This window comes from Pan troglodytes, chromosome 7 (genome assembly GCF_028858775.2).
Source record: "Pan troglodytes isolate AG18354 chromosome 7, NHGRI_mPanTro3-v2.0_pri, whole genome shotgun sequence".
Classification (NCBI taxonomy): domain Eukaryota; kingdom Metazoa; phylum Chordata; class Mammalia; order Primates; family Hominidae; genus Pan; species Pan troglodytes.
Window position 1 is genome coordinate 149,160,001 of NC_072405.2, and position 14,504 is coordinate 149,174,504.

Genomic DNA, 14,504 nt, shown 5'->3' on the forward strand with positions numbered 1-14,504 from the left:
CAGAATTCTAAAGTGTTGGAACTTCCGAGATGCTGGCTGTCTTAGCTGAAGGAAAGGCCAGTGGCTGAGCTCAGACTGGGCCCTAGGTCCCCTTTCCCAGTTTAGAGCTCTGTTTCATACCGGGAAACCTCAGGCAACCAGGCTGTTCAGAGCTCCTACCTTAAGAGACCCTGCAGTCCCTAAGCCAAGGTCCCATTTCTGCCCCTGGGGGACACACTCCACACAACCTCTGAGGAGTTTCCATTCTGAGAGTGAGGCCCCTCCCTCTGTGCCAGATTATAAATTCCCCTTTACTGTACTCTGTGAACTTGCAAAGGACCTCACTCACCCTAAACATCCACGTTATTGGACAAGACAGTTTCGCTCATGTTCTATCCCAGCTTAAAGCCTCCTCTTGGCCCCTCAAGGCCTTTCTCAACCTGATCCCTCACCTCACATTTCACCTCATGAATCTTATTCTTCAACCTCAAAGACTCCTCTCCTTTCCTCAAACACCTGCATTTTCTTTTCCTAACTCCTGACATTGTCTGTGTTGTTACCTCAGAATTTATTTTTCTTGCCAGACAGACTCCTATTCATCCTTCAAAACCTGGTTTATGTGCCTTCTCCTCAGTGAAGACTTCGCTGATATACCAGGCAGGGAGTGTTCCACTATATTCCTTAGGGGCTCCCACAGACTCAGGGATCTTAGCACTCTACAAGTAATATTAAAAATTACCTACTGGCCAGGGGCGGTGGCTCACGCCTGTAATCCCAGCACTTTGGGAGGCCGAGGCGGGCGGGTCACGAGGTCAGGAGATTGAGACCGTCCTGGCTGACACGGTGAAACCCCGTCTCTACTAAAAATACAAAAAATTAGCCGGGTATGGTGGCGGGCGCCTGTAGTCCCAGCTACTCGGGAGGCTGAGGCAGAATGGCGTGAACCCGGGAGGCGGAGCTTGCAGTGAGTGGAGGTGGTGCCACTGCACTCCAGCCTGGGTGACAGAGCATGACTCCGTCTCAAAAAAAAAAAAAATTACCTACATATTGGTCTGTCTTCTCAACTGAGCTGCTTAAACTTAATGTGTCTAGTCTCTCTTCCTCTGTGCCTGGAACAATGATGGGCACAGAGCAGTATCATGTATCAGTGTAACAGACAGAAACAAATAAATGAGTTGAAGTGTCTCAACTGGGTGTTCAATGGCAAATTTAACTTAGTAAGAGGGAGCTCTTTCTTGTATTTTTTAATTGAAACTTTTATTTTCTGAGAAGATAGAAAACATGTGGATTGACATAAGACTGACTTTCTTTTTCTTTTTTTTTTTTTTTTGAGACAGAGTCTGGCTCTGTCACCCAGGCTGGAGTGCAACAGTGTGATCTCAGCTCACTGTAACCTCCACCTCCTGGATTCAAGCAATTCTCTTGCCTTAGCCTCCCAAGTAGCTGGGATTACAGGCACCCGCCACCATACCCAGCTAATTTTTGTATTTTTAGTAGAGACACGGTTTTGCCATGTTGGCCAGGCTGGTCTCGAACTCCTGACCTCAAGTGATCCTTCCGCCTCGGCCTCCCAAAGTGCCGGGACTACAAGCATGAGCCACCACACCTGGGCAAGACTTTCTTTGACTAATCACCAGTGACATTTCTTTTCTTCCAATAAATGGCCTAGATGCTACCAGGACCCGGCTACTCTGTGGATAAGAGCACACAGAGGTGAGGTATGTACCAGGGAGGGGCCAGGAATGGAGGCTTTGTGGCATGTTCTCCTCCCAGGGAATTGACTCACAAATGTGCTCAACACAGAGGGACCAAAAGATATTTCTCCATCACAGTGTGGGGCTCTCCAGCTCATTCCCTAGGGGAGCCTGTGGCTTTGGCTCCACTGTTGTGGGGCTTCAGGACCAAAACTGAACAGGAGCTTCCAGGATTAGTCCCCTACAAGGGGAGCTTGTGGGAGGGAGCTCTGCTCATTACCCTCGTGCTGTGCAGTGTCTAGCAAATTCAGGCTTTTAAATAGTGTGAGCATTTATTGGTAGGAGAATTCAGCAGGAAGGGTACAAGAAAAACCTCTTGAAAGGTTCTGTCTAAGCAAAGGACTACTGCAATCCAACCTTCTTTCCCCTTGATCTGAAAAACCATCCAGGAATGGCTGATCAAATTTGTTGATGCAAATTAATCCACTAACTCACTCATTCATACATTTATCCTATCATCTATTTACTTTCTCATTCATTCTTTCATTAATCTGCTCACTTACCCATTGTCTTAGCCCACTGTCTTAAGACAGAAGCACTGAAAATGATTCTCTTTTAATAATACAGACTGGGCAATTTATTAAAAGAGAGATGCACTTGCCTCACAGCTCTACAGGCTGGGAAATCCCAGTGCATGGCACAGGCATCCAGTGAGGGTAACCCCACAGCAGAAGGCAGAAGCACGCATGTAAAACAGAGAGAGGACCCACAGGCCAAATTCATCTTATATCAACCCACTCACACAAGAACTAACCTGTTCCTACAACAGCAATAGTAGACCTTCCATGAGGGGTGTGCCCTCATGACCCAATCACCTCTTATTAGGCCACATCTCCCAACACTGCTGCAATGGGGATGAAGTTCCCAACACATGAACTTTGGGGAGACACACTCAAATCGTAACACCTGTCCATCCACGCAGACATTTCTTTCTGCTCTGCCTCCCTCCCCACTCCCCCACACAAAGGCTCATTCATGCCACAAACAATGCGGACCACAGCACCACTTCCCACTGGGTCCACAGCAAGCATTAAACCAGGCAAAACAAAATATGACAGTTCAACCTTTCAATCATTTATGCAGTATCTCCTAAGAGCCAGACACTGTGCTAGATGCCCATGTTTGTAAATATGTGTTGGCTATTGTTCCCACACTGTTCAAATGCTGGATTTTGATTGATGTAGATGTTTGGATATACATCAGTTGTGAAAGAATATTAGCCAGAATGTTACTATTGGTTAAGTTGGGGGATAAGAACTCAGAAGAGTTGCAGATACTGTTGCACTTGTAAAAACATGCTTTTGTTACTTTTTAAATTTAAAACATTCTAACAAGGAATAACAAAGAAAAAACTGATTGCCCAAATAGTACATCTGCTTTCTCATATGAATTATGTACATTTATCTTATTCACTTATGGCAGTCTGTAATTTTTGTTAAGAGCATAGGCTTTGTATCAAGACATAGGTTTAAATCCCAGTTCTGCCATTTACTATCTAAGGGACCAAATGTTCCTAAGCCTCAATGTGTCCATCTGTAAAGGGGGTAACAGCATAGTTAATTCACAGGAGGAAAGGATCTATGTGATAATATCTCACATACCGCCTGGCACCAATTGGCACTCAATCTCACATGGGGTCAGGGGGCATATTATTTTTGCTTTTACGGAGCTCAAAATCTATCATTGGAAAAAAGATCTAATTTATTCTAAGTACCCCCAAAAGATAGAATAAGATCAGACAGATGGCAGTGGCAGAGAGAGTACTTTCATTTGAATAAGAGGAAGAATTTTAAACCAGATATCCAACAATGCACTGGAGGTTGCCTTAGGAGGTAGCAATCCCTCTGCCCCTGGAGATGGGCAAGAAGAAGGTGGGCAAGAACCTGGGAGAAAGGTAATAGAATCCAGTCACCAGATGAGGAAACTGGACAAGCTGCCTGTGATAGATGTACTGCAGCCTGCAGATGCAAAGGGCCTATCATAGTCATAATTATTTGGCAAAACTATATGTGATCACCCTTAATGTATAATCACAACGAAGCTTGTGGCTGTTTTATTTGTACTTGTGTTTTATTTTGTTTTATTATAGGAATAACACTTAACACGAGATCTACCCTCCTAATAGAGTTAAGTTTACAACACAATGTTGCTACATATTGGCACAATGTTACAGAGCAGACCTCCAGAACTTATTCATCTTGCATAAGTGAAGTTTTATACTCAATTTTTTAAATGAGATTGTGTTTAATTTTTCCTTATTTATCTTTGTGGCTGACTTGCCTTTTTTTTTTTTCTTTTTTTGTCTTTATAGCATCAAGAGCAGACTGTGCCCCTGACAACTCAACCACGGGGCAGGCGAGGCCAGCTCCAATTGGCCTGGAACTGCCAGTGTGCAGTCAAAGGAAAAGCTTCTCCTCAGGATACAGTTTCAACCAAGAGATGGCATCAATTCTGATTTTTTTTTTTAAATTTACTATAAGCCAAACTTAAAAAAAAATTTAAGATACCCATCAGAACACAGCCAGGGTTAACTAGTAGTGAGGTTTTAGTAACTGGGAGTGTACAAGTTAAGGCAAGTGGACAGCAAGAGGGAGGTAGCATGGCTGAGTTTGTCCCAGGAGGCCTCTGAGTTGCTTCCAGCAGGGCATCTTCGCAACCACAATGGGCTGGCAGGGCCACCCTCAAACACTCTCTGGGTATCTGCCAGGACTTCCCTTTGCTTGTGCCAGGATGTTAGCCCTGCTTTCAGCCTCTCATGAGTGCTCCTAATAACCAATAAGTCCTGAGAACCATCAAAATACCAATGCCCTCTGACCCAGAAATCCCACTCCTTAAGAATAATCTGAGATACATCATTGCCAAATGGGGGAAATCTTGTCACAAACAAAAATGCTCACTGCAGCAGCAGGCAGGGACTGGTTCACCTATCATGGTCCATCCGCTTGCAGGAATGTGAAGAAGCAATACAAAATGAAACTCCAGTAACACCACAAAGCAAGGAGCTGACTTTACTAAATAAGAAAGCTGAGGAATGGTCATGTCACATGATTCATTCATTCAATTATTCATTCACGTAGCCATGTATTCACTCACTCATTGATTCAACAAACCTCATGCTGGCCTCAGGCGAAGTGCAAAGAGATGTCGGTCTGGCCACCTGGCCTTAGGCTGGTTGTCTCAGACACCAATTCTTCCCCTCAACATACACACCCACACAGACACATATATGCACACACACATACACATGTACACACAGAACCACATGGGCACACACAAATGCTGGATCCTAGGTGGGAAGAGTGAAAGGTCAATCCCTCTGTGTCCTGGTGCCTCATGAGACCTATGTTTGAGACTCAGTTCTGTCTCAAAATGCAGTTCCGGCAGTCATTCCCACTTTCCAGAACTCTCTCTGTTCCCTGGTCTGTGAAATGGGATAATGGCACTTTTCCCATCTTACTAGGGCTTGGTCTTCCTCGATTTTGCAGTTATCTTTATCTGGTAACCTGATAAATATGTCTTGAATTCTTGAATAGGGGATTGGCTAAAAAAAAAAAATCCTCAGGGAACTTTCCTACCCTAAAACATTCCTGTGGGTCTTTCTCATTTTCTGGTTTTCTTTGGAAGGCCTGCATCATTCCCAGCATGTGCAAAAAGGCCTTAGTTGAAACAAAAATGAGCTTTGAATCCTGCTTCCTCTTTGTTCCCTCTGCCTATCTCCAGGTAAATCATTCAAACTCTGATCTTTCATTTCCTTGTTTCTAAAACTGAGATATGAATGACACACACATACTCCATGGTCCTGGCCCATAGTAACCACACCACCCATGTTGACCTCTATCAAAAAGATCATAAGCACCTTCGAAGGAAGAGAGGGAGGCAGGAGGGAACTAGCAGACTATTAAGGCTGGAAGGGAAGTGCTTGGTAATTGCAGTATCTCAAGCTAGGAAGGACCTTAAAAGCTTACCTAGCTCAAGCATTCCAGGTTTAGATCAGCCTTACAACAGCCATCCCATCTGTTTGAATGCCTCCTGTAGTGGGGGACTCACTCCCTAATGAATCAATCCCTCTTGTCTTTGGAAATGTCTTCCAACTGAACTGGAATCCAACATCCAGTGAAGCTCCTCCACTCATCCTTTTAGCTGGACCCTCTGGGGACCAAGACAGCAGACCAGCTGCCTCTTCTACAGGGCAGCCCTCCAAATGGCTGGGGCCACTGTCTTCTCTGCACTAGAAGACCTTCCTATGGTAGTATCCTTCCACATAAGCTATGACTTCTATTCCCAGGAAAGCCTGATTTGTCTCCTCTAAATGCACTTCCACTTATCTGTGACCCTCTTACAATGAAATCAGAGAGAGATAACCCTGATCTTCTAACTCAGAGCAAGCAAGCTCCCAGGTCTTCAGAGGCCCTGCAGGTCACACACATGACAGCGGATGACCAGAGGGCACATGCCTTGTCTAAAGTGGATGGCTAATCCTCACCCCAGCCATGGACAGCCTTGCAGGGATTCCAGCCAAAAGAGAAACCAGAGACTAAGATTTGGAACATGAAATCTCCTGATCATTTTATGTTGGCAATAACTGAAACTACACACAAAGCCTTAAAACTGTCTGTGGACTGCATCCGTCTAGGGGCCATTTACTTAATCATTTTGTAGGTATAAAACCTTTTGTGGATCTGATGAAAGTTTGACCAAACCACAGAAAAACCAGACACAAACTTCTGCTCCAAATGTTTTAAAGGATGCGTGGATCCCTGGGAGCCACGCTTGGACCCCAGGAAAGAAAATCCTCATTGGATGCAACATCTTGTCTAATAAGACAGGCCCAACAATATCAAAGTGACCATTTTCCACAGTTGCGCAGTGCCTCAGTAGCACAGTGACAAGGAAATCTAGAATGAGGTGGGGGTGCTTCCTGCTGAAGCTCCCCATGTGTGTGAAACAGAAACAAACTAAGATATATTGCATGCTCACCACGTACCAGATGCCTCTTGTGTTATCTATCTCTATCTCTTCCATCAGCTCCATCAGCAAAAGAGAAAATTGAGGCTCACTGAGGATAGCCGCTTGACCCAGGGCAGCCAGAGAGAGCAACGGAGTTATCACTGGAAGACAAGACTAGCAGCAAAGCTCACATCCTTCAACTGCAACTTGCATGCAGCTGGGCAGCGTACCCCATGCAGCAGGCCTCTAACAAAAATGAAGCCCTGCAATTTCAAATTTTCCTGGAACCTTTGAACTTAACCAGGAGCCTGAAGATGTGGCCTTTAGCTTTCCATGATTTGCCTGGTAGAAATCATTAATGAGAGACAGATTAGGAGTGAGAAAGACCCACGTAGACATAGGAGTGTTGGCATGGGCCTAGGCATGGTGGCTCATGCCTGTAACCCCAGCACTCTGGGAGGCCAAGGTGGGCGGATCACCTGAGGTCGGGAGTTGGAGACCAGTCTGACCAACATGGAGAAACCCCATCTCTACTAAAAATATCAAATTAGCCGGGCATGGTAGCTCATGCCTGTAATCCTAGCTACTCAGGCTGAGTCAGGAGGAGAATCGCTTGAACCCGGGAGGCAGAGGTCACAGTGAGCCGAGACTGCACCTCGCACCATTGCACTCCAGCCTGGGAAACAAGAGTGAAACTCGGCCTCAAAAAAAAAAAGTGTCAGGATGGGGCTCTGGAAGATGACAAGTCATGGAATGAAGTTCTGAGGAGGGGGACCCAGCACACAGCTCTGGGACAGGCCGGCAGGCGGTGCCTCCTTCTGCAGATGCTTAATAAGCATGTCCACCTGTCATCCCTGAGTCTTGCCTTGAGTGGGGAGAAGTGAGGACTCATTTTCCAATAACACAACGAATTCAAATTGTGCTCAATAAAGTGGCACGTGAAACTCTGGTCTGCTACAGAACATGATACGCAGGGATTGGGGGAAGGACAAAAACACCTCTCTGACCTAGAGAAGGCTGGGAGAGGGGGGACAAAATGCTCAAATAGAAATGAGATCTAAATTTAGATCAAGAAAGCTAAGTTCCTTGACAGTAAATGTAAAACCAAACGAAGACTATTCTTTCCCCACCCCCTGCTCCATTTCCCCCGCATCTTTTTCTCCTTTTACTGCAAACTTCTTACTTGAAAGTTTAAAGAGCTGGTACATCTCAACTACTTTAAAGTATTATAGCAATCTGAAAACAAGCTCTTGCATTTGACTCTCGGCGGCCATCGCTGAGCTCCTGGCTGCTCAGCTAGAATCAAACAGGTGTGTTCTCACGGATTTGCCGCTATTTTACTCTGAAGTTAGGTCAAGACACAGACACATCTGCTTCCAACTATAGTCACTCCCTAAAGAGCGAAGTGTGCTCAGGCTTCGGAAGGAAACGCGTCTGTGTTTGGAGAGAACATCTCCCCAGCCCGCATCCACCCCCCGCCTCTCGTCCCTCACTGTCATCTGGGAAGATGGGCGTCAGCTGAAGTCTGTGACCTTCAGCACTGCAGCAAAGAAGAGAACCCGGGTCTTACCTGGCAGGGAGGCACTCAGGGGTGCCAGCGGAGGTCCAGTCCTGGGCCCAGGCCCACTGGAAGCAGCAGCTGGGAGAAGACACCAGCCCCAGGAATCCTCCTCCTGGGGGTCACCTGTCAGCCACTCGCCCACTCTCCCCCCAATAATCTCACAAACTCAGACTCTAAACAAGACTCGCAGTAAGTGTGGAGGCTTTCCCCAGGCCAGGGGGCCAGAGAGGGAACCAGCTTGAAAACAAGTAACTAAATACATACAGTTAGAAGGAAAGGCTTGAAAGTTACAGAATGAGATAGAAAGTGTGTGAGAAACAGAAGAATAGGGAAAGCGGGGAAGACACTTCCTTGGGGAGAAATGCCGCAGCCTCGGCCAGCCCCGCCACTGCCCAGGAACAAAGCTGTCTGGAGCCTCCCCAGGGGCAAACTGGCCTCCGCGCTGGGATTCCCCGGCTAAGAGCGCGGGGCTGGGGAGGAGCTGGGGCGGGGGCGGGCCTAGGAGCTCGGGGCGGGAGCGGGCGGGGGCCAAGCCGCGAAGGAGGAGGAAAATCAGGGGGCTGGGAGCGGGGAGGGGCCGGAGGTGCAGGGGCGGACCCCAGAGAAAACGAGAGAGGCCGACGAGGCCCCGGACAGTGGCGAGGGGCTGCGGGGAAAGGTGGGCAGGGACCTCGGGAGGGCTGTTGGGGGCTGGACAGCGTTAGGGTCCAGGCAGTAACGAGGCGGCCCTGGGAAGCCCAAAAGAGGGGCTGACAACTTTCTGTCCAATTATAGACTTCACTGGTACTCTGCTCCCTTTTCCAGCGGGTCTGAAATAGACCACCGACTAGTGCCGCAGCTGCCCGAAACTTTGGGAAGTTTGGCGCCACCAGGGGGCCTGGGGAGGGGGCGCGCTTGGCTCTTTTTCCGGATCTGAGAGGCCCCCTCCTGTCTGAGCAGGTGAGAGCAGGTAACCCGCACCCCTCTGTGCCAGGGGCTCCACCTACAGGCAGCCCTGTTCACTGGCTGTGACTTCAGCTCTGAGGACAGGGGCATCGCGTCCTTCTTTTTGGGATGAGGACAGTGAAGCCTCGGAGAGAGCCTTTATAGTCTGCCAGCGCCCCCAGCAGAGCAGGGATATGGGCCCACGTTGGCCTGATGAGGACACTCGCCTGGCTAATGGGCTTTCCAGCCCCCAAAGGCAGACCATGAACAGGTGCAGGCCCGGGGCACCCTTCTACTTTTTCTTTCTGAGCACTGTTCCTAAAAATGGGCCAGGCAGGAGTATTTTGAACTAGATGAGAACATGGCTTAATCTGTGTGACCTCCCCCACCCCCAACTCCCAATCTGTCTCCTAAACTCTGGGGTGTCTTTATTTGGTTGCCTGCTGGGTAGCAACGATTTCATAAACAGGCAGTATCGGGCTCCTCTGTGACCCAGGGAGCTCAAAAATCCGGCTGCTTCCTCCCTCTCCGGTCTTGTTTTCCAGCCACTCTTGTGGAAATTCATTTCACATGTGTTGACTGAACCCCACCACCCTCACCATGTCAGGTGCCCATCAAGTAGAAGAGAGGGCTGGCCCTATCTCGAGAAAGGTGAGGGGCTGAGATGAGTGCTTGTCAGTTACCAGGAGGGCCGGACGCAGAGAAGAGAATGATTGCACCTGCGAGAGCCCAGCGCGTGCGCCTCTGGGCACACTAGTGTCAGAGGCATTGAACCAGAGCAACTCCATCTTGAATAGGGGCTGGGTAAAATGAGGCTGAGACCTACTGGGCTGCATTTCCAGCAGGTTTGGCGTTCTTGTCACAGAATGACATAGGAGGTAGGTACAAGACACAGGCCACAGAGACCCCACTGATAAAACAGGTTGCAATAAAGAGGCTGGCCAAAACCCACCAAAACCAAGATGGTGACCTCTGGTCATTCTCACTGCTCATTATATGCTAATTATAATGCATTACCATGCTAATAGACACTCCCACCAGTGCAATGACAGGTTACAAATGTCATGACAACGTCCAGACGCTACCCTATGTGGTCTAAAAGTTTCCCTCAGTTCTGGGAAATCCCCTCCCCTTTCCCAGAAAACTCACTAATAATCCACCCCTTGTTTAGCATGTAATCAAGAAAGAACTATAAGTATATCTGGTCAAGCAGCCCGTGCCACTGCCCTGCCTGGAATAGCCATCCTTTTGTTTCTTTACTTCCCTAATAAATTTGCTTTCACTTTATGAACTTGCCTTGAATTCTTCTCCTGGAGTCTGGATTGGGATCCTTTTCCGGTAACACTAGTGGGAACACAGACAGAAAAGAGGGATGAGACCACAACATTAAATTACAATAAGTTATAATAAGTGCTATGAAGAAAAAAAAAGATGAGTCAGAGAACAAAGTGAGGGGTGCAAACCCTATATTCAGGGCTAAGGAGAGGTGTGCTGAGCAGGTGGAAGACTGAAGAATGGGCAAAGCCACCATGCAGAGGAGGAGGCCCTAGAGTCAGGGCTGGAAGGGGAATTGGGAGCTCACCAGGCAGAGGGAAAGACTTGAGCCCATGGAGAGTCGAGTCCCCTGTGCTCTGGGACCTGTGGAGGGCCATGGCCAGGGACAAGTCTGGGTGGGGAGCAGGGCACAGATGAGGGGGCTGGCAAGGCCTGCTGAGGGGACAGACTTGGTCCTGAGGACCAGCAGTCACAGAAGTGCCTTAGAGGGGCAGGAGCATGGCCAGGGCAGGGCCTTGCAGAGCCTGCTGCCAGCGGCACAGTTGGGAGGTGGTAGGGGAGGTGAGCTGGGAGACTACTCAGTTGAATAAGTTCTGGAACATCAGAGAGAGAGAGAACTAGCATCATCTCCAGGTTCAAGGTAGAGCCTCACCAGCCCATACTTGTTGACACAGGTAAAATGACGTCTCTAAAGAAAAGGGAGATCAGAAGGGAAATTGAAGTTCCAGCCATGCGTGACCCCAAGAGCTTTTTTTCCCCATTTATTTTAACATTTGTTAAGAACCTACTAATGTCAGACATTGGGAGTGCAAAGCTGGATAGAATATAATCCAGACCCTAAAGGAAACAAAAGTCTCGAGGGACAGAATCAGCTTTTAAAACCAAGGAAATATACATCAGCCACTGTTCCAGCAACTGGACTGCAGGCATCCTGCCATGGCTAATGGAATCTCAAGGGCTCTGAGCTCCCAACTGCCCAGTTAAAAAAACAAAAATCCCTCTGCAGAAGTCCCCTCTACAGTTTTTCTGGGACTCCTTGGTGGGCTGGAAGGTGGTGGTAGGGACTTGACTGTGAAGCCCAGGTGGATCCCCACAGGGCCTCTTTACAACTGAGCTGCTCTTTTTGACCCAAGCTACCTTCATTGGCCAAAGTTACAAGACCTGGGAATCTGCTAGCTGCTCTCAAATCGCGTATCTCCGTGAGAGCTTCACCTCCGGTTTCACAGTGAGAAGAAAGTTGTCCCTGTGTGACTCCCAGGTGGGGACCCACATTGAGCAGTCTTGGACCTTGTTTTCATTTTCTGTTGCTACTGTAAAAAATTACCCCAAAGTTCTGTGCTTGAAACAACATAAATGTATTATCTTGCAGTTCTGGAGGTCAGGAGCCCAAAATGAGTCCAACAGGGTTAAGATCAAGGTGGTGGCAGGGCTGAGTTCCTCCTGGAGGATGCAAGAGAGAATTTGTTCCTTGCCCCTCTTCCAGCTTCTAGAATTTTTTTTTCTTTTTTTCTTTCTTTCTTTTTTTTTTTTTTTTTTTTTTTTTGAGATGGAGTCTTGCTCTGTCGCTGAGGCTGGAGTGTAATGGTGCGATCTCAGCTCACTGCAGTCTCCACCTCCCGGGTTCAAGTGATTCTCCCGCCTCAGCCTCCTAAATAGCTGGGATTATAGGCACCTGCCACCACTCCCAGCTAATTGTTGTATTTTTAGTAGAGGCGGGGTTTCACCATGTTGGCTGGGCTGACCTTGAACTCCATTTTTTTTTTTGGCCTTGAACTCCTGACCTCAGGTGATCTGCCCACCTCGGCCTCCCAAATTGCTGGGATTACATGCAAGAGCCACCATGCCCAGCCCAGCTTCTAGAATTTCCCCACTTTCCTTTCCTTGTGGCCCCTCCCTGCATCACTCTGACTTCTTGCTTCTGCTGCCAGAGCTCCCACCACTGCAGTTAAATCTCCATCTCCCTCCTTCTTATAAAAATCCTGGTGATGAGATTGGGCTTACCAGATGACCCAGGAGCATACCCCATCTCAAGATCACTCACTGTCACCTGCAAAGTTCCTTTCACCATGTAAAGGAACACGCATATTCACAGGATTTTGAACCTGAGCATCTTTGAAGGCTAGAGTTCAGCTTACCATAGACCCCAAAGCATTACAGCCTAGTGCCAGCTATTTCGCTTCCCACATGACCCGCTTTATCCCTGGATGCAGGGCGCCATAGCAATGGCTGGAGAGGAGCAGGCTCCGTGGTGATCATTTAACATGTGCCAGGCACAGGGGATATGACAACAAGAGGAACTAACGGGAACTTCATGGGGCTTGTGTACCACCTGTGGGGGTGATAGTGATTATACAAAACATTGTGTCATGGACATCCAGGTAGTTACAAGGAACAGGGTTAAACAGAGATGCCTTGGGTTGCTCCTGTTTTGACAAGGTAGGGGCAGAGTCTGGGAAGACCTCTTGGGGCAGGTGTCCTTTCAATAGAGACGTAAATGAAATGAGGGCAGACGACACGGGGAGGACTGAAAGGGAGTATACCAGGGTGGAAGAGCCAGGGCAAAGTCTTCACTGAGAAAATGAACTTGGCACATTTGAGGGGCAGCCACAATAGGGTGCCCAAAACAGCTTCTCCCTTCTGATGGCCCTTGTGATCTAGCACAGGTCCTGGCTCTGGGAACAGAATTTGCTCTCCACCACGAGCCCCTGCACTGCCACTATCCATGGCCCAGCACATGCCGCTCCCTGCAGCTCCCAGCCTGAGCTGGGACTGCCTCTATCTGAACCATCCACCATGGTGGACAGGGCTAGATCTTCCCCACCACACACCCCACTCCAGGCAACCCCTCAATATCCAGCCTTCCCATCTGCTGCTGCTTGGAAACAGGGATAAATGCCTCCACCAGTTGGAGAAGCACAGGTGAGCCTGTGTAGACAGGTGGGCTCCTCCCCATCCCACAGCACCTGCCTTCACACCTGAGTGCACAAGCTTTAGGGAGGCGGCAGGACTAGGGGCGCATACACAGCACTGGCTCCCAAATCCTTCTCTCTGCTGCTCCCCAAAACCAAATCTCTTCATGAACATGGATCCACAGCTCTGGAGACATCATGCACTGCCACAAAGAAAGGCATTAGGAGGCATTCGCTTTATTCTTCCATCTCTGCAACCAGCAACCACGAGGCTGGGCATGGATTCTGGAAAGACAATTCTTAAAATCACTCTGCCTCACTTCCTTCCCCTTCTGGACTGTTTCTTTGCCAGGATGACACATTTCTAAGATGTATTCAACAGGAACAGAAAATCTGCATATATATCATTACACACACAAATATGTGGATATGCATTTAACAGAGAGTAAGAAAATGTCCCCATATGACTTAATTCTTTTTTCATTTCTATCACTCATTCTATCACTGTGATCATTAATGTCACAGGTAAATAGCAGAATAACTTTCAGGTAATTGCCAGTCATGATTTATATTTCTCTGTGGAAATAGAAACCTGTCTGTATCTATCATGAGTCACCTCTCCAGGGTTTCCCAAGGCCGCAGTCAAATGTTGGCCCAGCTAAGTCTCCTTCTGAAGTCTCTGGGGAAGAATCCATTGCCAAACTTCCTTAGGTTGTTGGAAGACCTCATCCAGTTCCTTGCCACTGAGGAACCAAGGATCCTGTTTTCCTGCTACTTGTCAGCCGGGAGCTGCTCTCAGCTTCCAGAAGTCACCCCCCTGCTGCAGCAGCCCTGAGGATAGCTGACTGCTGACAGTGTTCTTATCCAGGCCACTGGAGGCTGCTGTCTTTTCTTTTATTATTATTATTTTTTATTTATCTTTTTATTTTTTTTTTGAGACAGAGTCTCGCTCTGTCACCCAGGCTGGAGTGCAATGGTGCAATCGTGGCTCACTGCAACCTCCGCCTCCCGGGTTCCAGCGATTCTCCTGCCTCAGCCTCCTGAGTAGCTGGGACTACAAGCACATGCCACCACACCTGGATAATTTTTGTATTTTTTAGTAGAGAATGGGGTTTCACCATATCGGCCAGGCTGGTCTCGAGCCTCTGACCTCGT

At 48.1% G+C, this 14,504-nt stretch overlaps 1 protein-coding gene across 2 annotated transcripts in view; it reads right to left on the reverse strand.

The window, feature by feature from the left end:
- Positions 1 to 9,072, reverse strand: part of COL22A1 (collagen type XXII alpha 1 chain) — a 326,455-nt gene extending 317,383 nt beyond the window's left edge. The window contains exon 1 of one of the 2 annotated variants that reach the window (XM_003311931.6): positions 8,251 to 9,072. The gene's annotated coding sequence lies outside the window, so the exon portion shown is untranslated. The remainder of the gene's footprint in view (positions 1 to 8,250) is intronic. The other variant, XM_063817403.1, reaches the window with a different exon arrangement.
- Positions 9,073 to 14,504: the final 5,432 nt, after the last annotated feature.